Genomic DNA, 24,424 nt, shown 5'->3' on the forward strand with positions numbered 1-24,424 from the left:
TGTCCTCTTTTCCCTCTGTCACGCGTGACAGCTTGGTGCCTGCATCCCTGAGTGGCTCTTTGTCCTCAGGGTATGGCTCCCATGTTTTCATGTCACAACTCACGGCTTGGCACCTACATCGCTGGATGGCTTTGTTTCCCTATTGCAGAGGGCCCATGTTCCCATATTACACATCATGGCCTGAAGGCTGCATCCCTGCATCTGTTTCTGGGGTCCCATGTCATGGTATCCACATTACAGGCTGTTGCTTATGCCCCACATACTACCTCACAAAGCGAGCAATATCTGGATTCCACATAACAGCATCTGTGTCACAGCTTGGTCCCAGGGTCCCATTTGCTTCTCCATGTCTATGGAGTCTGAATTATTCCATGTGTCTGTATCTTCATGTTACATTGTTATCTCTCACCTGACCAGCTTGTCATGAAAAAGGCTGGGAATGATGAGGCAGATAAAAAGCGTGTTTGGTCCAGACCAGAGGTGGGTAATAATTTTTGAAGGGGGCCACTTCACAAATTTCTGAAGTGGTCTGAGCCGGGTCTTGGGTGGAAGGGGCCAGGACACTTCCTGTGCTCCTCTGCCCACGACCTTGATTGGCCTGGGGGTGGGGGAGCACTTTGACCCTGCTCCCCAGCACCTAGAAAAAACGACCAGCTGTTCTAAGAACATAAAAATGGCCATATTGGGTCAGACCAAAGGTCCATCCACCTAATACCCTGTCTGCCGACAGTGGCCAATGCCAGGTGTCCAAGAAGAAATGAATCGTACAGGTAATGATCAAGTGATCTCTCTCCTGTCATCCATCTCCATCCTCTGACAAACAGGCTAGGGACACCATTCCTTACCCATCCTGGCTAATAGCCAGGAATGGACTTAACCTCCATGAATTTACAGCCTGTCTCCGACTTACAAACCGGTTACGGACCAAGCAATTGGTCGTAACTCGGTTTGTTCATAAGTTGGACCCCATTGAGTTACACATGACCGCGCCGTTCATAAACGCGGATCGCGTTCATAACTTGGAGTCCGCTGTTTACGACATTTTTGGTCGTAACTGCGAACGGTCGTAAGTCGACCGTTCGCAACTTGGGGACCGGCTGTATTTAGTTCTCTTTTAAACCCTGTCATATTCCTAGCCCTCACAACCTCCTTAGGCAAGGAGTTCCACAGATTGGCTACGTGCTGTGTGAAGAAGAATTTCCTTTTCTTTGTTTTAACCCTGCTGCCCTTTAGTTTCATTTGGTGGCCCCTAGTTCTTATATTATGGGAACAAGTAAATAACTTTTCATTATTCACTTTCTCCACATCACTCATGATTTTATAGACCTCTGTCATATCCCCCCTTAGTCTCCTCTTTTCCAAGCTGAAAAGTCCCAGTCTCCTTAATCTCTTCTCATATGGGACCTGTTCCAAACTCCTCATCATTTTAGTTCCCCTTCTCTGAACCTTTTCTAATGCCAGTATATCTTTTTTGAGATGAGGAGACCACATCTGTACATGGTATTCAAAATGTGGGTGTAGCATGGATTTATATAAGATATTCTCTGTCTTATTCTCTGTCCCTTTTTTAATGATTCCTAACATCCTGTTTGCTTTTTTGACTGCCGCTGCACACTGCGTGGATGTCTTCCGAGAACTATCCACGATGACTCCATGATCTCTTTCCTGATTAGTTGTAGCTAAATTAGCCCCCATCATATTATATGTATAGTTGGGGTTATTTTTTCCAACATGCATTACTTTACATTTATCCATATTACATTTAATTTGCCATTTTGTTGCCCAGTCACTTAGTTTGGTGAGATCTTTTTGAAATTCTTCACAGTCTGCTTTGGTCTTAACTACCTTGAGCAGTTTAGTATCGTCTGCAAACTTTGCCACCTCACTGTTTACCCCTTTCTCCAGATCATTTATGAATAAGTTGAATAGGATTGGTCCTAGGGCTGACCTTTTGGGAACACCACTAGTTACCCTTCTCCATTCTGAAAATTTTACCATTTATTCCTGCCCTTTGTTTCCTGTCTTTTAACCAGTTCTCAATCCATGAAAGGATCTTCCCTCTTATCCCATGACAACTTAATTTATGTAAGAGCCTTTGGTGAGGGACCTTGTCAAAGGCTTTCAGGAAATCTAAGTACACTATATCTACTGGATCCCCCTTGTCCACATGTTTGTTACCCCATGAGTTCTTTGAAGGGGTTATGTCTGCACAGCAAAGTTATTTCAAAATAACAGCTATTATTTCTCAATAACTTCACTAGCGTCTACACAAGCCAACCACTATTTCAAAATTAATTTGAAATAGCAGAGGGCTTATTTCGAAATTGGTAAACCTCATTCCACAAGGAATAACACCAATTTCGAAATTGCTATTTCGGAGTAAGTGCTGTACAGACACGTATTTCAAAATAGGGGCCTCCAGCCCTTCCCAGGGTGCCCTGGTGGCCACTCTGGCCATAGCCGGGAAAACTCCTCTCCTCCCCACCCTCCCCGGAGCCCTTAAAGGGGTAGAGTCTGTTTGGCCACAGTGCCTGTGCCTGCTCCAGGCCTGCCAGCCCCGAGCCAGCAGTCACTGCCCCTCACCCGATGTCATCCGAGGTCGGGGAGGCAACGACATGTGAGTGCCATCACTGTCCCCTTATGTGGCGGGGGGGGGGGGGAGGGGAGGAGAGGGAGACCATGGATCATGCAGCAACCTGTGCATGTGTCGTGCCACCCCTGGGCACATTGCCACAGCTGGCTGCCACATAGGGGCCTTTGCCTTTTACTCACACGCGTGTATGAAGGCACATGACATGCTCCTGACCCCGAGGTGGGACACTGCACGATGCCCTCCCTCCATAAGCCCCCTCTACACAGAGGCAGGGGACATCTCTCCCCCCCGCACCGCACTATATACAGCACAGGGGCGTGGGTGCAGTCCTGGGCCAGCTCCCACTCCCGGGGATAGCAGGACATGCCGAACGTGGCCTGTGTGCAAGCACATTGGCTCCAATGATGCGGAGACCTGCTGTCCTCGCCTTGTAGAGGGGGACTGGGCTTAACCCTAGGGATAACTGACCACTTCTCTTGTTTCTCCAGCAGCTGCGCATGCAAGGCGCACCACCCTGCCCAGGACATCCTCCCGCACCAGGGCCAGCAGGCTGACCCATAACCAGGAGGAGTACCAGCAGTAGCACCTGGAGATCCTGCGAGGCCAGCACCACACCCTGGACTACAGGGTGCACGAAGACCTGCAGCTGTGGCAGGAGAGCTGGCGGGAGCTGCTTGACCAGGGCCATGCCATCTCTGACCACCTGCAGACTCTGGTGCAGATATTGCTGCCTCCTGCCGCTCTAACCTCTGCTGCTGCCCCATTTACCGCTCTTCCGCCCACTCCTGCTCCCCCCTCCCGCTTCTTCCTCCCCTACCACCCGTCCCATCCTCCATACCCACTCCCCCCCGGGGACACCCCGCACCTGCAGTGCTGGGAGACAGGTGGGCCAGCAAGACCCCCAATCTTGAGCTTCTCCTCCCCCTTCCTCCCCTTGCCACCTCCTTCCAGCTCCTTCTTCCCAGGTTTCCCTCTCCCGCCCTCATTCCCCCCTGCCCAATTTTGTTCAGTAAAAGAGTTTGTTTTTGTCAACACGTGTCTTTATTTACATGAGGAAGGGGGGATAGGGAGGGGTCAGTGAAAGGATGTGAGGGTGAAATGAGGCCCAAGCCCCCAGTGGGGCACACCAGGAAGACTATAATCCTCCTCTGGGTGGAAGCTCTCCTGAGGGCCTCCCAGATACGGACAGCCCTCCGATGGGCCTCCTGGCTGGCAGCCGTGCAGGGCTGCATGTACAGGTCAGTCAAGTGGTTGGCCTCTGCCATCCAGCCTGGCAGGAAAGCCTCCATGTTTCTCTTGCACAAATTATGCAGCACACAACACGCTGCCACTATGTGTCGAACATTCGGCTCAGAGAGGTCCTGTCAGGTGAGGAGGCATCTAAAACGGGCCTTCAACCGGCCTAACGCCCCCTCCACCACAATGCGGGCCCTCCCGAGCTTGGCATTAAAGGCCTGTTGGGAGGGGTGAGGTGTCCTGTAGGGCTTCATCAGCCAGGCTTGTAGGGGATAGGCCACATCCCCCACCGGGCACACAGGCATGTCCATGTCCCCGACCCTGATGTGGCAGTTGGGGAAGAAAGTGCTGGCGTGCAGCCTTTGGCACACGGAGGAGTTGCGGTAAACCCACGCATCATGTGCTTTGCCGGACCAGCCCACGTTAATGTCCACGAAGTGGCCCCAGCGGTCAGACACAGGCTGCAGAATGATGGAAAAGTATCCCGTCCGATTTATGTACAGGGAGGCCTGGTGTGCGTCCTGTCGATTGCCCCCCGTCCCCCCGCAGTTGGGGAAGCCCAGAGCGCCAAACCCCTCGATCACCACATTCACATCAGTGAGGCGGATGGCTCTGTGGAGCAGCACTCTGTTGATGGCCTTGACCACCTGCAGAGGGACATACAAAACCGAGAGTCACTGGGGTGCCAGGGTGGCTGAGAGTGCTACTTCCCTGCCACTGCCCCGCATCCCCACTCCGCAGGAGCAACCCCCACCCCCGCAATCCTGGCCACCGCAGGCAGTCCGTAGTGTGGGTGAGACAAAACAAACCCTCCCGGGAAGGGGGACTTGCACCACCTCCCTCCCTTTTCTCTAGGGCAGCCAATCCCCTCCTTGCACCCCCCGCCCCTCCTGGCATAGTGGCTGGAGTTTGCCATACCTGCATAAGCACCACTCTGACGCTGGATCCCCCCACACTGAACTGGTTTCCCACGGATCAGTAGCTATCCAGCATGGAGAGCTTCCAGAGGGCGATGGCCACACGCTTCTGGAGGGGGATGGCGGGCCTCATGTGCATGTCCTGTCGCTGCAGAGCAGGGGCGAGCCACTCACAGAGCTCCAGGAAGGTGTCCTTCTTCATCCTAAAGTTTTGGGTCCATTGTTGTTCTCCCTAGCACTCCAGGATGATGTGGTTTCACCAGTCGCTGCTGGTGTCCAGACGCCAGATGCGGCGGGGCACGCTGGCATCCAGGAGCTGCAACTAATTTGCCCAGTACTGACGTTAGACTTACCTGTCTGTAATTGCCAGGATTGCCTCTAGAGCCCTTTTTAAATATTGGTGTTACATTAGCTATCTTCCAGTCATTGGGTACAGAAGCTGATGTTGAACAGCTGGTGGTTCCCTCTAGGCAGTCTGTGCTTCTGGTGGTGGGAGGAGACTTTGCACACTCCCTCGGCCCAATCAGAGCCCATGGGCGGGGGAGCATGTAAAGTCTTTGCCCTCTGCACCTACCCTGCAAGGGGCGCACAGTGCCTAGAATGAACTGCCAGCTGTTCAGAACAGCTGGCGATTCCCTCTGGTGCCGTGTGCTGCTGGCGGGGGAAAGGAGACTTAGCATGCTCCCCTGCCCCCAGGTCTCATTGGCCTGAGGGTGAGGGAGTGGTAGGGTGGCCTCAGACCGAATCAACCTGCTTGGGGGGCTGGATCCAGCCTATGGAGGCTCTCTTGCCCTCCCCTGTTCCAGACAGTAAGAACTTGAAGAAGGATTTGGTGCAAGAATCTACATTGAAACAAACAGGATGAAGCTGTTAATCCATCATTGATAGCGTCAATCAATCAATCAATCAATCTCTCTTTCTTTCTTTCTTTCTTTCTTGTTCAGTCCTCTTTTCCTTTCTCTTCCTCCTTGGTCTTTTCTGAATCCTGATCATTTGTACAATAACAAATTCCCAAATAAGGAGAATGGTAATTTTATACTGAGTGCTGCTGTTTGGGTCATATAAATGCTCAAAGTTATTGCCATGCGTCAGGTCTCCCCTCAGAACTGCGTGTTGGGATGAATTTCCAACCCTCAGCATGTTTTTGAATAAAAGGAGACAGGAGTTTTGGGAGTGTCTCATCCGTTGGGGGAAATTTTCAAGTGACCCAAAAAGAATTGTATCTATAGAAGGGACCACAGGATAATAGGATTTCTTACAGATGACATCTCATTATCAGCTTGTCTCTGTATTGTTCAAACTACTACTTTTATTCTAGTTACTGGAAAGAATCTATAATTGCCAGTATTTTGTCCTAAGAGTCTAGTCCTGCAAACACTTTAGCATGTGCATACATTTATTCATGTGAGTAGTTTTGTTGAAGTCAATTGGAATACTCCCATGCCAAAGCTTATGTACGTACTTTATACTTTGCAGGATCAGGACCTAAGTCTCTTCCACATTTTCCAAGATGGAACTGTTGTACTGAACAGTTCAATTAATATTTTCTTCCTTTTTTCATTCTCATACATGCCAACAAAGAGCTGTCTTTCCTGAATCCTTTAATCAGTCTAATGGTCTTTTAGCAAAATGCAGGACAATGTAGCACTTTAAAGACTAACAAGATGGTTTATTAGATGATGAGCTTTCGTGGGCCAGACCCACTTCCTCAGATCAAAACCTCAGTTTTTGATCTGAGGAAGTGGGTCTGGCCCACGAAAGCTCATCATCTAATAAACCATCTTGTTAGTCTTTAAAGTGCTACATTGTCCTGCATTTTGCTTCAGCTACATCAGACTAACACAGCTACATTTCTATCACTAATGGTCTTTTAATTATCGTAGATATGTACATTTCATATTTATGCTAAGAAACTACTCCTCTGAAATAATTAACATATTTTCCATATCCTTAATAATACAAAAAGTGTGGCTCTGTAGACATAGGAAAAAAATAGTGAGCTAATAAATGAAAGCTAATGTGGCAAAAGGAGATACAGAAGAATAAGCTTGCATGAGAAGTTTGAGCATAGATGAATCCTTTCCCATCATTTTTGTTTTCTTTTCCATATGATTTTTTTTCAAGCAGGCATGCAGGGAAGGGGCGGTCTTGTGACCAAAGAACAAGATTGTGCATCAGGTGCCGTTTACCTTTCCTGTCTCTGACTGAGACTTACTGTTCGACATAAGGTAAGTCACATCATCTCCCCATACCCCTGTTTTTTCAGCTGTAAAATGAGGATTCTATTTTGTTCCGATTCTTATATCACCCTCATCACAGCAGTATCTCTGAACATTTTCCAGAAGTACATTAAGCAGCATAACTAACATCTGCTCATGTGTGGACCATTCTGTGTCTCACCTTCTTCCCATGGGGAAAATTGTGTGCGCAGTGTAGTGTTTAGTTAGTGGATTTAAAAAAATACATTACACATTCATCGTTTATATTAGCAAACGCAAGGTCAAAAAAGTATGCCTCATACTTGGAGTGGAAGGAGGATGAGGTTTGGATAATAGTACCATGAGGCTCAGTTCATTAATGTTTAGTGTTTTATTTTTCAATGAGAGATCCTCGGATAGGAGAAAGTGCTATAAAAGTGCAAAGTAATATAGGATAGGCTATTATATTAAAATCCCTCGTTAAAACAAAAACTTCACAAAGGTCAGGCAGCTGCTGTGTTGTGGCTGCTGCTTGTCATGCTCACCAGTATCAGGCCCATATGCAAGAATTTCTGTGGGGCTGTGGGGGCTTTTTTGGTAAATATGGACCACCAGGGTGTGAATGCACCCCCCGAGGCCCCCAAGTAAGTGGGGAAATCAGTCCCAGCCTTCTCCCGGCTGGCCAGAGCATGGGGGAGGGAGGCTCGGACAGCATGCTACTCCTGCTTTCCCCTGGCCAGCCAGAGCATGCTTATTTGGGGGAACCGGGGGAGGAGGGTGCTTTTAAATATTGTCTCATTTTCCCCTTGTACTCCATCATCTGTCCTCTGACTCGATTGTAAGCTGTTTGGGGGCAGGGACCCTTTTTGTTCTGTTTGTAGAGTGTCTAGCACAGTGAGCCCTGGTCTTTAACAGGCTGCTAGGCACTACCTCAGAGAAAATAATACTGTGAAACCTACATGCAAACAGCTTGGCCTCCCATCCTAAACACATGTGATCATTCATGTGACTTGTCCCAGTGACGATTTGAGTGGGGAGTTTGGTTCCAGTTGCTGGAAAAGGAAAAGACCAGTTTCAGGGCCTTCCATTTCTTTCCAGTGAAACTGGCAAAGGCAGTCTCCTACAGCAGGGATTCTGAACCTTTCTCTTTCGGAGTCATCCCCCCCCCCCACACACACCTCTCCAACGCGCTGTAAAAGCTCCACAGCTCACATGTGGCACAACAATTGATTTTCTGCATATAACACACAGGGCCTGCCTTAGGGGGTAGCAAGCAGGGCAATAGTATGGGGCCCCATGCCACAGGGGCCCCAGTGAAGCTAAGCTGCTCAGGCTTTTGCTTCAGTCTCAGCTGGTGGGGCTCAGAGCCTTGGGTTTCAGCCCTAAGTAGCTGGGCTTCAGTTTTCTAACCTGGTCCCCAGCGAGTCCGATGCTGGCCCTGCTTGGCAGACCCCCTGAAATCTGCTCACAGCCCTCCAAGAAGTGCTGGACCCCCTGTTGAAAACCATTGTCCTACAGCACCTTACACTAGTATTCTTTGGCAACTTGTCTGACAACGGTCTCAGGCAAGCCACCAAAGAATCCCAATGGGAATCTGGGAATTTGTTCTCCTTATTCTGAAACAGCTGAAATGTAATTTTTTTCTTTCTGCCCAATGGAAAGATAGTAGCAATTTTATTCTGTTTGTGGCTCTAATAATTGTATTGGGCTGCTATCTAGGAGCATATGGAGTTGAGAATAAATTCCCATCAGTGAAGTGACTTCAATTTGCACAAAACCCTCTCCTATCCAGATTATAACAGAGCCCCTTTGGAGCCATTCATTTTGTATTTTTAAAACTCCTCAGTGTGTGGGTTAAAAAGAAAGCTGGTTCATTGGTAAAACTCCAGTGGCTTTAGTGAAATGATCCCACTTAAAATTGGCTTGGTTTAGTTTTTCATAATAAGGAAAAAGAGGGTATCATCTGATAATCCTATATTGCTCTAGAGCAGTGTTTCCCAGTTTTATTTGGCCACGGAACCCTTTTACATTCAAAAACATTTTGTGAACCCCCTAATACCAGTCTTATATATGCAGCTGAAAAAGTAGACCACAAATAAGTAAGAATAATAATAAAAAAATGCTAAACAAGGTCATGATATGTAGATTAATCTATCATAGTCCATTTATATTTGTCATGGTTAAATTTTTAAATACAAGAAATCACGCAACTATACTGAAGTAAAGTATTTGCGAGAGCACTGCTTGTACACTCCCATACAAGCCATTGGTTTGACAGTTGAAGCCTCAGCTTTTTCCGACGCGGTGCTAGTATAATCATATTCAATCATCCACATGATCCACGCTCCCTGAGAGCGAGCACGGGGATTTACAGTGGTATATAACAGGCGATCGCATAACTGGCTGACTGTGCGAGCAGCGCTGAGTAATGACATCATCCTCCCCACTCTCTGGCTAAGCTGGCATTACACTTATTGCGGCAAACACAAATGAAAATTGTTTTCAATAAAATTCATAAATGCTTACATATTAATTATTATTTTTAAAATAATAAAATATTATTGTAATGGAATTTTCTCACGGAACCCTTATTTTCACGTCATGGAACACCATTTGGGAAACATTGCTCTAGAGTTCTTGAGATACCACATGCATGTCTCAGCTTTACAATATTATTTAGAAGAGAGATGGGTCTTTGTAGTTTCTCTTTTCTCTATAAAAGTACAGCAGGGGTTGTAATTGTTAGGAGAGGGTCCAGAATTTACAATGCTGGGTTAATATTGCAATAAAAAGAGATTTCCCCCATTATTCTATGTTTATAAACATATTCTCTGTATATAATGTTGTTACATTGGAGCCATCAACGAGTGGCATTGTATTTGTGTTCTGTTATTTCATAGAATTTTAATTCCTTCTACAGAACTGAGTCCTAAGCTTACCTCAGGGTTCCTCTAATGCAAACAAATGAGTCTTTTATGTAATCATCAATTTGCTTTTGACTAGCCCAGGGGAGAGGAATAAAGTTTAGAAGGCAATCGAAGTAAAGCCTCTATGACAGAGAGGCTAAAAAGTCACAGCTCTCAGAGTACATTGAGAAAGGGGAGAAAAAAATGTTCTATTATTTTTTAATGTCAGTGTTGCCATCTCAGAGGATTCAAAAATCACAAGCAAGATCTCAAAAATCATGAGTTTTTTTAAAAAATAATATGCTACAGAACTCCTATTAAATAGCAACTTTTGAGGAAAAGGGTTATTTGTCCTCTTTTTTCTGAGTCTTCTGGCTGTATTTGGGTTAAGTTTTGAAACTTTTATCTGCATCTATCACTTATTCTTCTTTTAAAATTAAAGGTCTGATTTTGGCATAATCGCTTGACTGCAGAAGCTGGGACTTTAAAAAGAATCCTGAGACTCAAAATCACAAGAGTTGGCAACACTGTTATTTAGAAGCAAAACAGGTGGTACACACATCCTTTTACCTCTCTCTGTCCACTCTTTGATTTCCTTTCTTTATATAACATATCAGCTCCACCAAGAGTTGCCTTTTTCTAGAAAAAATTCAGAAGGGAGGACAAGTCATTCATGAAAGGGGTTTCTCCTCCAGGCAGGGTTATATGAATTAATTAGTGGAGCTATAATTTGTTTTTCTGTTTTATTCAGTTTTTTTAAACTATTGGAGCACTCAAAGACCTAAGTCAGGATCACAGCCATGTGATAGCGTTGTAGAAATATATAAGAAGACAGTTCATACCTCAAAGAGCTTGCAATCTAATTAGAAACAGGACACAAGTACTGCAGGTACAACTAGCAATAGAGTGAAGACAATGAGGAAGGATGAAAGTAACAGAAATAAGATCATATGGTTTCTGTGATGAGATACAGGGACTCCATCCTACCACAGCCACTACAGGCTAGCTGCCTCTTCGGCTGTTGCTACTTGTTGAGATAAGATGGCTTTGTGAGTGGGAAACAAGGGCAGATGTTAGAGATATTGAGCATTACCAAGAGGCTACTCAGCAGTAGGTTTGTGGGAAGTTTCATAGGGAATTAGACTTCTGCTGAAAGAAGGCTGGAGCTCAGAGGAAGGAGTGGGGCAGGCAGGGGGTTAGGAAATAGTCCAGAGAAGTAGCAAAGGATTGTAAGGAAGGGGTTCTAGCTGCTTAAATACAGGGACTATATCTAGATTGCCACCTATTGCTCAAGATAATATGTAAATGAGTCAAAACGGTGAATATTGCCATGCCTCATTTGCATACTTAATGAGCCGCCATTTTTGCACAAGGGGCTTTTGCGTAGAAAAGGAGCCGTGTAGGTGGCTCCTTTTCTACGCAAAAGCCCCTTGTGCAAAAATGGTGGCTCATTAAGTATGCAAATGAGGCATGGCAATATTCACCGCTTCACTTCATTAGCATATTCTCTTGCACAAGAGGGGGCAGTATAGACGTAGCCCAGGGTCTCTGGACTGGAACTGAGAGCAGCAGATGGGCCTGGGTTCCCTTACCATCCTCCAGACCAAGGCATAGGAAAGTCTCCCTAAGGACAATTGGGCAAGGAATAAAGAGTCTGGGTGGGGCCTAATGGAGGCCTGTGGGCCTTTGGAACTTGTACCTTTATCCCTCTTGGGGTAGCAATAAATGACCCAGCCAGGAGTCTGGAGTTGTGGAAAGAGGCTGACCGTTGCCAAGCCAAGAAACTATCTGGTGTGGTTAACTGAGATGGGTCAGGCCATGAGGGGATGTGCTGGCAGCAGTTACAGAAGTTGTCTGAGGCAGCTCACCTTTACATCATTGCGCTAGCTCAGTGAAAATGGCAGTGTAGCTCTGGTAGCATCCCACTCTGGGGTGTGTAAAGGGTACACTTTTCAGGGCCCTAGTGGCTCTCAGGGGCCTGGCCCAGGCTACATCCCCTAACACAACCAAGAAAAATTTGAGACTAAATTGTAGATCATGCCTGTGGATATTTATAGAAATGTATTTCCCAGTAACGATTGTCAAGAGCTTGTGAGATTTGCGGGAGCCAATCAGAAGCAACGTTAGAGCTGTCTCATGCAAAATTCTGAACAGTGCGTTGCTGGGTCTGTTGACCCAGGTTGGGCCCTTTGTGTGTGCAGTTAAACTGGTGAGTTTGAGACACACACAGAGGGAGATTTAGAGCAAACTTGCAGAGAAATTGGCTTTCGGGGGGTGTGTGTGTGTGGGGGGGTCTAATTCATGGTTTTGCAATGAAAAAGGACCAGAAAATAAAGCTTGAAAGTTAATTGGCCTAATTAAATTATCTGCTGTCATGTTGGTCCATTAGAATAAAAAAATTAAAAAAAAAAACATGGACAGGATATAATCAGTCTTCCCTGTAAGCTCTGAAGTCACGTGGCCACTCAGGAGAGATTCAAATGCTGCCCAGCTGATTAGCTGAGCACCCACAGCTAGGTTTTGTTTCTAATGATGGTGCACATTCAAATTTTATTCTGTACATGGATGGAAAAGATTAGAGGGAACATTGGAGATAGTAGCTTTATAATGACCAAAAAGTTATAGAAAATAGTGAGGCTCTATTTGAAAACGTCCTGAAAGCCCCTCCCCCAGCTTTGTGGGAGGGACGACTGGACCCATGTCCAACTCATCATGGGGGACAAATAATGATTAAAGGGTCAGGAGGTGCAGGTCACAGGTTTAAAATGAGGGATCCGGATGGGGACACTGAGCAGAGGACCCTGGACAGCACCCACTGCTCCTCAAAGCTATCGATGGAGCCAGTGGATGCCACCCAGAGGAACTCTGCCCGGATATGTGAAACCAGGGAGGAATGGAAATAGATCCCACAGTCGCGGAGAACCCCCTCGTCCAGCATCCTCCTCCTGGTATTGTAGATAGCAGCTTTTGCTAAGGCCAGGAGGAGGTTGACGAGGAGGACTCGCGACTTTGTGGGGCCATGGATAGGATGTGCATAAATGAAAAGGTGTGGGGAAAAGTGCAGCCAGAACCTCAACAAGAAGTTCTGGAGGAGCTGGAATAGAGGCTGCAACCTGGCGAATTCTAGATATGCATGCGCCAGGTTGTCCTTCACGCCGTAGAAGGGGCAGGTGTCCGGGATAGGGGTGAACTGCGCCAGGTACATGCCTGTGTTACGGCTCCATGCAGGAGCCTCCAACTGATGTCCCCAATGGGCCGCGGGATCAAGGTGGAATATACACTGGCCCATCGGGGTTCCCCAACCTCCACAGGTGTTAGATAGTCCCGCCACTTGCTGTTGGGGCGGGACATGAGAGTGAGGAAATGTAATGTGTGGAGCACGAGCGTGTACAGATGGTCTCTTGGTGCGGATTGGAAACAGACAGGCTGCAAATCCTGTAGCTGGTTGGGTGTCCAGGGATGGGGAAGCCAGGGGGGCCTGCAGAACAGGAGGGTTTGCAGGAAGGGAGGGGCGGGCTGTACCCTCTCACAGGGACCACTTCTGGAAATCGAGAGTGGGCTGCGGCAAAGCCGCCTTCACCTCCTGGAGTAGGCGCAGGAGGGTTCGGGGGGTGGAGAGCCCTATGCGTTGAGCGAGCACCTGGGGATCCATCCAGTCCCCCAGTCATAGTCCAGGAGGTCTCTGACCTTGGTGGTTTCTGCGAGGATCAGCCTCCGGTGCACCGAGGGAGACTCCGCCACCTGCATGTACAAGGCTGGATTGTGGAGCAGGGGCTCTGCGAGAAGATCTGCTCCTTTGGTGGCCACAATGGACCTGGTCACTGAGAACAGCTTCCAGGTCTGGAGGAGTTCCTGGTAGAATTCCAGCAGCTCTGAGAGGTCTCGCGGAAGGCCCCTCGGGTGGATAAAAAAGAGCTGCCGTTGGTATCGGAGCCCTCGGAGGCAGCGGAGGAAGGAGCATGCCAAAGTGCTCCATGCCAGACTACCTGCACTAAAGAGGAGTCTCTGTAGGGCCAGGAGGCGGAAGGTCCAGACCTGGCTGCGCACGCAGACGAGGCCCCGGCCCCCCTCCTCCAGGGGAAGAGACAGAACCCCTGCAGAGACCCAGTGTACTCCTGACCAAAAGAACTCCAGAGCGCTGAGGTGACTAAAATGCACCCCGTCCTCCCATTCCAGCCACCAGCCAGCCTTGACCGCTGGAGTCGTGTGGGTCTCCTGCAGGAAAACCACCAAGTCCCCACCTACCGAAGGAAGGAGAGCAGCCGGCTCCTGCAGAGACCTGCCAACAGTCCTGGGCATTTAACGTTGCAAAGATGTACTCATGATGAGGGCTGGGATGGATCCTCGTGGGCAGGGTGATTGTTGGCTTCCAGCAGGCCCGGCAACAGGCCGCTCCCTGACCCAAAAGCAAGGAGAGCATCACGGAATTTGCAAGTCCACTGGTAGGCCGCGATGTCCTGGCTCTTGGTCCCTCTCCCATCCTGCAAATGGGCCCTCATGGCCCCCAGGATGGAATGGAAATCCCGCCAGTGCTGAAGGGCCAGCTCCATCTTTCCCTGGGCCCCGCGTGTGTCCGCAAGGAATTGGTGGAGCTCAGCCCCCAGCGCTGAGGGGGTGCCGGACTTTTCCTCCATCTGGGCCCCATGATAAGCCTCGCAGGCCACGGAGATGGGCAAATAGGGATCCGGTCCCTGGTGCGGCGCTTACAATGATGGCGCCGCGCTGCCCATCCCCAATTCCGGCGAGGGAGGGGGCGGCAGAAGGAACATGGCAGCCCCTCATGGACTGGGGACCAAGGATATGAATACCACCCTCTGAGGGCTGCCCACAGCTAGTGGGAATGAGATGGCCCCCGGGGGGGTGGCAATGACAACGGGATGTGGGGACGCTGGGGGGGGAGAGGGAACAGGAATCACCGTAGGGACAGAAGTGAGGAGAGGACGGGGGGAGGGTGATGGGGGAGTGGATATCGTGATAGGGGCAGGAGAGGGGGTGGCTCAGGGCCGGGCGGTGGGTCAGGAACGGGGGGGGGGGGGATAATGATACCAATGGGAGAGGGGTCAGGAATGGGGGAGGACTCGGGGCTGGAAATAGGTTTGTAGAGGGCAGGGTCGGGACCAAGGACATGAACGGGGATGAGGGGAGAATCGGGACAGGGAAGGGAACCAGCACTTTGGGCAGGGCCAGGGGAAGGATCCCCCGAGTCTGTGCTACCGGGCTGTGGCGCCTCCCGAATGGGGACCGGGGGGGAGGGCAGGAGCAGGAAGGGGGCCCACCTCGATGCCGACAAGCAGAAGCTATGGCCACGGCATCAGCCAGAGGGGTGTCCTTTTCTGGGCCCCTGACAGGAAGGGAAGATGGCCACCCTGCCTCATTTACGGTGCCCCTGAGTTCAGGACCCGGCTGCTTGGTGCCAGCCGTCGCCCCCGAGGGCTTGGCAGCTTCAGTTCCAGCATCCAAGTCAGCCAGGCCAACGGGCAACACTAAGGGTGCCCCGAGCGTGAGAACAGGGTCAGCCAACCGGGGCATAGGGCTGGGGAGAGGAGGAAGTGGCGCACCAGAGTCTCCACCCAGACCGAAGTCCGCTGGCAGAGGGTCGTCCTCTCCCTGGGTGAGCGGGGTCAGACCCAGGGCCTCGATCTCCTCAAAAATGGAGCTAAGCTCCATTCCCTCAGCCCCAGAGTCCCCCCCCCACCCGCCGGCCGCTGAGGCAACAATTCCCTCGGCGATGGCAGCAGGAGGCTCAGCTGGTACCAGGGCCAGGGGAGCTCCACCTGAGGCCTCCTCATGGATGGGCTCTGCAGGGAGGATGGCGTCGTCCCCCCTCGCTGCCCTGGCTTCCTCATCTGGCGCCTCCTGCTGACGCTCGCCGGGGGCGTTCTCGGCAGCACTGGCCCCCCTCGGGATTTTTTGGAGAGAGGCCTTCCCACCCTCCTCGTTGGAGGGGGGAGATTGAGCCCACAGACCGCGGGCTCTGCGCTTCCCCCGAACGAGCGTCCAGCCCTCCGATGTCGAGGTGGAGGGCTGGACAGCAGGGGCAAGGCCGGTGGGGGGGAGGGTGCAGATGGTTTTCGAGGGGGACGGGGAGTCCAGGGAGGGAGAGAGGGGGTTGGGGAAACCTCCCCCTTGGGGGAGCCCTCTCCCTCGCTCAGCAGCAATCATGCCACCTTCTCCTCCTCAGGGCCCGCAGAGACAATGGAACGGAGGTGGGGCCCGCCTGCTCGCCCAGGGACGCCGGACGGGGTGCCTCTGACTCCCAAGCAGAGCCATCAGTTGGAGGAGGGGTGGCTGTGGAGGCCGGACTACCAGGGGGGCCGGCAGTATTAGGGCCAGCTCCCTCCTGGGCTCCGGGGGGCCTGGACTCCTCCTCAACCGGGCCAAGCGGCAGTCCCTCCGGACGTGCCCCATCACCCGGCAGAGGAAGCACCGGGTCTCCCGCATTGAATAAAGGACCCGGTAGAGGGCCCCCTGGTTGGCCACCATGAAGGACCCCTCTAACGCCGCCCCGCCACGCGCTGCCGGCAGCAGCTGTGGGTGTACCTGCTGGCGGAAGGACAGGATGTAGCGGAGGACAGGGTCCTTACAGCCCAACGGGAGAGTTGTGGTCAGGATCCCCACTGACCGAGTTGCAGATTGAGCTGCCACTGTTAGGGCCCTGGGAGGGGATGCAGTGCAGCAGACAGGCCTGCGTTCTTGCGGAGTGGCAGTCTCTCTTTCTGTGACTGTAGCCAACCGCCTGTGTCGGACGGCTCTCCACCAGTGCAAGGCAAGCCACCTCTTGGTTGCCCCACCCTGAACCAGGGCCTGGAGGCAGCGACTAACCCCTGAACTCTGTTGGCTTGCGGCCCTGCTCTGAGCCTGAACTTGTATCTAGCAATTGTTGGCTGGGCCCCTGGACTTAGTGACTGTGGGTGTGGACTGAGCAGAGGCTGGAGCCCCTTGGTGGTGGTACAGCTGGTTTCCCAGGAGAGACTGAACAGGGATGTTGTGAGGTGGAGTGGCCGCCCCAACCCAGAGAGGTGGGCTACAAGTCAGCAAACGTGTGGGACTCTCCGGCTGGGTGTTATGTTAAACACAAATAGCAAAGGGGGAAGCATTTTTCAGAAATTTAGAATGTAACAGTAATTTCAGAATTAAAACGTTTCTCATGGCTCATGTGTGGGCCTGAAAAAATTATGCTTTGGCCCTGAGCATGGGCGGTGGTGCCGTGGGCCAGCTGTGCTGAGCACACACCCGTGGGATTCAGACAGGTTTACCTTGGCATGGCTAGCCTGTGTAACTGCTCTTTGCTACCCACGTGACACTCAGTTTTAATGTGCCAGGCTGGTGAGACTACAGGGATGGCTGCCCAAGCTGGGAATCACCCCCCCTGCTCATAGTGTGCCCCCAGCCTAACGGTGTGACCTGACCGTGTGGATAATTCAGGGGGGGTGTTCTGATCGTAGCAGCGTTCTGCTTCCAGCTGTGCTGCTCAGCTCTTCACTGACCTGGCCAGCTGATTTCTCCTTAACATCCCTGCAGAAGTTGGTCTTGAAGAGGGATTAAAGGAGGGGAGGGTATTGGCCAAGGGGATTACTTCATGGCAGCATGAAAGAATGGTAAGGTGTTGTGGGAGAAGCAGACAAATGGGCATTCAAGGGGACATTGCTGCTGATGCAGAGCAGCAAGGGGAAGGAGTGATATGCAAAGGGATGAAACAAATAGGGAGGGGCTGAAGTATGAAGGGCATTGAAGGACTGAACAAGAATTTTTAATTTGGGGCTATTTATATATCTTGATTGTGTGGTTGGGATGGTTTCATTCTGGAGCAGCTGAGGAAACCGAGAACACTTGTGTGAGGCTGGCCAAAGACTTGTGAAAGGTGCTTAGCAGGAGTCAGAGTGGCAGGGCATGCTGGCAGCGTAGGACTGGTTTGGGGGCACGGGAAGGAGGGAAGTGTAGGGGTAAGAGGGGAAGGCAAAACAATTTAGGGGTTAGTGGTAAAGGGGGCACAGGTTATGTGTGCAGGGGTTGGAGAGACAGTGCGGCGGCCATGTATATTTTAATGAAGCGGGGATTATTTAAATCCCCACTTCTTTGCCTATGCTGGGTAAATTAGTTTACATGGCTCCATTGACGGAGTCTAGACACACCCTGGGAAATCCCTTACCTGTGCCTTGCGAATGCCTGTCACCTTTCTAATACAGTTTCCTGACTTTCTTCGAGCAGGTTTTCATCAGCTTTGTTTACTTTCCTGAGGAATGAACATGTAGACTGAGTGGGTGCACTATCCAATAAGTTACAATGGCGTTCTTTCAAAAATCACAAGAACAGGCACCTGGGATCTTGCAGTGGGTTGCTTTTGGACCTGTTTAGCTGGCAGGCAGGGAAAATTTTTCTGTACATAGCAAAAGAATTCCAGGTGAAGTATTTGAGATCTAGTTCAGATAAACAGATCTTTAGGTTAGGCCCTTTCATAGGTACCTGCTATTTTAGCACCCTGCCCGTGGCTTGTATTGTTAATAGAAATCCAGTCCCTTCAATAGTCATTTAAATGTACCCACTTCCGAGAGAAAATATGGTACGGTTTAAAAAATACTCAGCAACACTGCATGATCGTGTAGGATAGGAAGTGAAAGAAGAAAATTTGTGGAGGAGATTTAGTAGGCAAGATGAAATTAATTTGGTTGAAATTTGTTCAGTATAGTGGACATAATACAGTGGTATGGCTAAAGATGCCCTGAAATAGATAACACACCAGTGGTTTTACATCAAAACTGAAAGAAGGCCCCTCCTACTGCAGTGATTATAACATGGCTGAGGTATTTAGTTCAGTAAGAATTGCTGACTCACCATCATAACATCCTGTATAACCCTGGATTTTTCTTGGAGAGGTTCCTGAGTCTTGATCAAACCCAGAATTCCTTGTTCTGTGGCTGAGATGGTAGCCCAAGGAGGTATGACTGCAGGGCTATTGAGTGTTTTTATTTAAATTTACACTGCACAGCTATCAGTGCTTTAACAGTGATATTTAGAGAAACTGAGAACACTCAGCTGTTTAAAAAATGAATCTAGGTACTTTAATGACTCTGTAGGCAAAATTGGTGGAGCAAGAGTATAAGCCAGTAGAGGGTGACTTGCAGCCCATCTAGCTTCTATGAGTGGCCCATATGAGACATTTTGTTTACTGTTGCTAACATACAGGCTCGCCAAATTCTGCTGATTTCTGTCTGTGTCATTTTTCCCCCAGTGGTATTACTAAAGTGACATGCATGTAAAACAAAGGCACATGAAGTGAGGTGTATGCTGATTGCACTCAACATTGACTGTGAGAGCCATGTGCTCTCTCTGCATCCAGTAAAAGGGCTGCTACGGTTTGGAACGCCCTGCAAATTCTAGGTTCACAAGAGTAATTAGCAAAACTACCCTATCCCGGCAGACCATCTTGATTACGATTAATCTAGCAGCTCACTGAGATGAAGAGCCATAACCTAGCATGCCCATCCTTGGAATCAATGGTCCAGTGGCCTTCTGAGGTTGCATGTCACAAATGTGTTAATACTGAACACAGCCACTTGCGGTCAATTCACAGGTGGGTTAGTTGTCCTTGGAAATGAGATGGTCAAGATGCTGCTAGGTGAAAATGACCAATGTCACCTTACAACAGAGTGTACAGCATGATGGTGGCAAATGTAGAACTGGTGTCTGAAATGTGTGAACATTAAGCATTGTCCAAAACAGCTAAGTGATCCAGTGACTAGGGCGCTAGTCTAGGATTTGGAAAACCTAAGTCCCAGTCTTTGCCATAGATTTCCTGTTTGACGTTGAGCAAGTCACTTAGTTTCTCTGTGCCTCTGTCTACTCTCTGTACAAATGGAGACAATAGATCTTCCCTCCTTCCCGCGGCATTGTGAGGTACTTGAACCAGGCAGTAGGCGCCAGTAGCGGGCAGACAACTGTAAGTATCAGAAAGGAATAACCTGTTTTTCAAACTGGGTCTTTAGTTTTTGTGAACCTAGTTTTGTGCCTACAGGGAATTGGGACCAGTTCATGGGTTATTTTCTTGGAAATTCACTGCAGGTAAAAATGAGCCCACCATAAATTGGGCCCACCAAAATGGAGTCCTGGTTCAAAATCAAACCAGTAATTTTTAATTGCAATCACAGTCTAGTTAAAGGACTGCATACTTATTGATACTTAGAGACTGGCAACTAGTTGTTAGAGTTCCCGAATAACTCTTCTGAAGGCCTGAGATAATGGCCATTTTGGTTAGGTTTAATTTGCAGAGATCTTGTGGGGGAGTAAGAGGAGAGAGGAGGGGAAAAAGGGCTGGGTAATCTAAGGATGCAGGCCAAATACAGGATTCACTGGAGGACTTAGGTCATACTACTGGTAGATGTTCAGGATTTTGTTTTTCTCTTGGATTTTGCTCTTGAAATCACCAGAGATTTAAAGGTGACTGGGTAAGAAATTCCTTAAGCCCGTATTCTTTATTTGCCAGCCATGTTGTCCCTGAAGGGAGAGCAGATGAGCTTTCCCACAGAATGGTGAAGTCTGAGGGAGTATAAATAAGCACATAGGTGAGGGGCATAAAAGGGCTGAGGCAGTAATTTTGGGGTTTGAGGTGGCTGTGGAGCCTCACATCCCAAAGAAGGGAGGCAGGCAGGAGATCAGCACCTCAAACTGTGCCTTAGAAACCCAGAACTAGGACCAGTGTCCTGGCTCTGTCCAGAACCAGTTGGCTTAGGAGCATTTGGGATGCATCAGTTGAGGCCGCTCCCAACAGACTGGCCACAGTGGGGGACAAGCCTTGTAACAGGAGAGGCAACGCTTGCACGGGGCATGTCTACGCTAGGAAATTATTTTGAAATAACTAAATTTGAAATAATAGCTCCCGGAATAACTTCGAAATAAGCATTATTCCCCATGGGAAGCAGGAGTACAGATTTCGAAATAACGGGTTTGGTAGTGTGGACGCGCCATTTATTTCGACATAAAGGGGGGTTATTTTGAAATAACTCCCTAGTGTGACCAGGTCTCTCTCTCTCTTTCTCATATTGTACAGATTTTTGTTGCACATGTTGACACCCTCTTGTTCACAAAATGCTATCCCGTTACTATCTTTGCTGTTTTGAGACCAAGGATTTTTTCGGACATGTATTGTGATGTATCAAACCAAAAGTGAAATGATCATTTCGCATTAACATCCTGCCAGTTTCTGAAAGCAAACATCCAGCAAGTAGAACCAAAAAAAGAACAAGATGCAGGTTTATTTTTTCAAATGCTCTATGTCTTCTCTCAAAATGAGAATGGCTCACAACGTTGTTGATGATAAGGGTGGCCTCTTTGTTGCTTTGTGGTGATCCTTCTTTAGCCTGCAGGTGGGGTGAGAAAATACTTGTTAAATTGTCTGGAAGTTCTTTTTCATTCATTTCTAAAAGTCCTACAAAAATTCTCCCCGTTAAGCTTCTCTGAGGGTTTGTATTGTGTATGGTATGTTCCTACTTACAAATATCTCGCTGCTGCCATTTGCAACTAATATATATAATAGAGGTAAACATAGTGCTATGTTTTCATAAACTGTAAAATATATACCTCCAGACTGACCTTTTCAAAGCAAACTAAGGAGATTTAGACAACCTGCAATTCCCGTTAATTTTAATTAATACCATCCATGCTTTGTGCATCTCAGCTTCTGTCTATAATGAGTCTATTTTAGATTAAAGGAAAGTAATAGGAGAGAACAGAAATTAAGTTTGCACAAGAGAGCACTGTGTGTGAGTCTCATCCAGTATGGACTGCAGCAACTCTGAAGACAGTATGTCAGTTGCAGTCTGCACACATGGATGGATTGTTGCTAGAGATGTAGAGGTGTGGTATACAGGAAATGAGAGACAGGTTTATAATTGTACATCTCACAAGCAGAATGTCATTAACTGGCCCTTGGCTCATCTGGGCACTTCACGGAAAAAGGCTCATGTCTTTCCCCTTCTCAGAAAACATGAATAACAGATGTTGTGATGTCATTTATTGCTTATGTGGCTGTTCTCCCTGGCATGTGTAGCTTCCATGAATGTCAAAGACATTACCCTTCACTTCGCAATCCCCTACTAGCTAAAGCGCTGTTCCCACCATGATAGCACAGGTGACTAAATCATGCTCATTTTGGAGGTTTAGAATCTCACTCAGTAGGTAAGAGTTTCTGAGGAGTCTGGTGGTTTCACATTTCACACCCAAAAAGACCAGCGGAAAACATATGCTCGGATTAAAAAAGAAACCTTGGCAACTGCATTTTGAGTGAGTGCATTTCACCAGTGTGCCTACAGATCATTGCAGCTTCTAACAGATTGCTGGAGCCATTTCTAGAGTCTTGTACCCAGAGACAGATGATATAGCTAACAAAACAGCTGTTAAGTTACTGTTAATTAGAAAGTGAAAATGCTTTCTGTGTTTGTGTGTGTGGGGGGGCATATTTTATTTCAAGTTATAGATGACATATATTCAAAAGAATATATCTTACTTTACACTTGACTGGGAATGGGTTTCCTTCATCCAAACATTTTGAGCTGAATGCATTAAGTAGAGAACAAACAAAATCAAGATGTTTCCTGTACTTGCACAATCTACCTTTCAAATGCAGGAAAGTAGGAATAGACCTCCTGTCTCAAGGAAACACCCCATCTAACTCAGAATTTTTTTTTCTCTGACAGTGGCCAGTACAATATGCTTCAGAGAAAGATTCAAGGCACTATTTAAAGAAAGAGTATGGAATAACCTGTCCATAGGAAAACTTCTTCCTAAGCCTAGGTGGTTATTTCCTGAATATATCTTCTTATCCACATAACTGTCTAATATTTTTTTAAGCCTGCAAAGCATCAAACAGTAATAGTATCTCTGTGCCACATATTATTTTATGCATTGGTAATAAAAAAGGGTATTTCTTCTCATCTATTTTAAACTTGGTGGTGTTGTAAAATTCTTTAAGCATTCCCTTGTTCTAATATTACAGGAAAAGGTCAACAGGATCTCCTAATCGCTTTTCTACATAGTTCATTATTTTAGATGTCTCAATATGGTTGCATTTTGTAGGCATCCGTATTACTGCAACACTAAGGATGAAACTGACATTAGTATGTCCAGTTCAACTCTTACAACAACAGACTTCTGACCCGAATTGTTATCTGAATTTGATGCAGACTCTGTTTACTTTACGTGTCAATGAACCGGTTCACAGCTAGCGGCAGTTTACATTTCACAAAAACCTGGATGTTTAGAGGGCAGAACCAGCACATCCTGTATGTGTGCATTAACAGGCCTATAAGTCACAACTTACATTCTCAGAATCTGGACTATTCCTGATATTCATTCACAGCATGAATTGTTGTGGGGATGTTAAACCTTCTGTGCTCCCACCCATTTTCCAATGGGGAAAAGGTGGAGGAAAAGAAGGTTTTTATAATGTAACTTCATTTAGCATTTTTAGCTCTAATTTTCCACAGAACTTTGAGTACATTGATGACCCTGCTGTGGATGATTGTTTAAGATTTAAAATGAGAGATGTTGGCCTTGTAGCCAAAATACTTGGCATGGTCCTTTTTATTTGGACCCCAAGGACAAGGGGCATGGCCCTTTGGGAGTCTAGGAAAATAGTTTTGTTGAACTCAGTGTGGATATGTAGTGCTGTCTAGCTTAGCATTGCATATGGGTGGAATTGATTAACATGGTTGAAGAGGATCTGCATATGGTAAATGTGGCAAAAGATATGCTTGCTGGCAGCACAGGAAAGGAAGCAGAAGTTGCCGTTCTCTTTCTTGTTTCAATCGGTTGTGTGTGTGTGTGTGTGTGTGTGTGTGTGATCTTAATTTCATGCAAAATGTTGCACCATGCTAAGTACTATCTCATTTTGATGAGGGGGTTGCATGTGATCCACAAAGCTAACTGGACCACAGTGCCATCATCAAGGCTTTTGAAATGGGCTCCTTTCACTGAGATACTTGCTTTGACATTCTACCTTCCAGACTGTCCAGAAAAAGCATGAGTAGATATCTTGGCTGTACAGATTTCCTCTCCCAGCCTCTGTATCTCTGAGCCCATTGGGTTTGGATTTGTGCTGCTGCACAAGAATAATGCTTATCAGCTTATCCAGGTTTTATAAGAAGAGCCATATTGGGTCAGAGCATCTGGTTCCTCTAGCCCAGCATCCTGTCTTCCAACAGTGGTCAATGCCAAATGCTTCAGAGTGAGTTGAAAAGGACAATCCATAGAACAATCCATACAGAGCATGGGGTTGCAAACCTGTCCATGTTGGCTAATAGCCACTGATAGACCAACCTATCCTCCAGGAATTTATTTAATTCATTATTTTTAACCAACCCTTTTATAGTTTTGACCTTCATAACATCCTCTGGCAATGAGTTCCACAGGTTGCCTGTGTATGTGAAAAAGTACTTTTTGTTTTTAACCTGTGGACTATTAATTTTATTAGGTGCTCTGTAGTAATTGTGTTATGTGAAGGAGTAATTGGCGCTGCCTTATTCACTTTCTCCATGATAGTCATTGTTTTATGATAGATCTCTATCATATCCATAGTCATCT

The sequence above is a fragment of the Pelodiscus sinensis genome, chromosome 16 (genome assembly GCF_049634645.1).
Source record: "Pelodiscus sinensis isolate JC-2024 chromosome 16, ASM4963464v1, whole genome shotgun sequence".
Taxonomy (NCBI): domain Eukaryota; kingdom Metazoa; phylum Chordata; order Testudines; family Trionychidae; genus Pelodiscus; species Pelodiscus sinensis.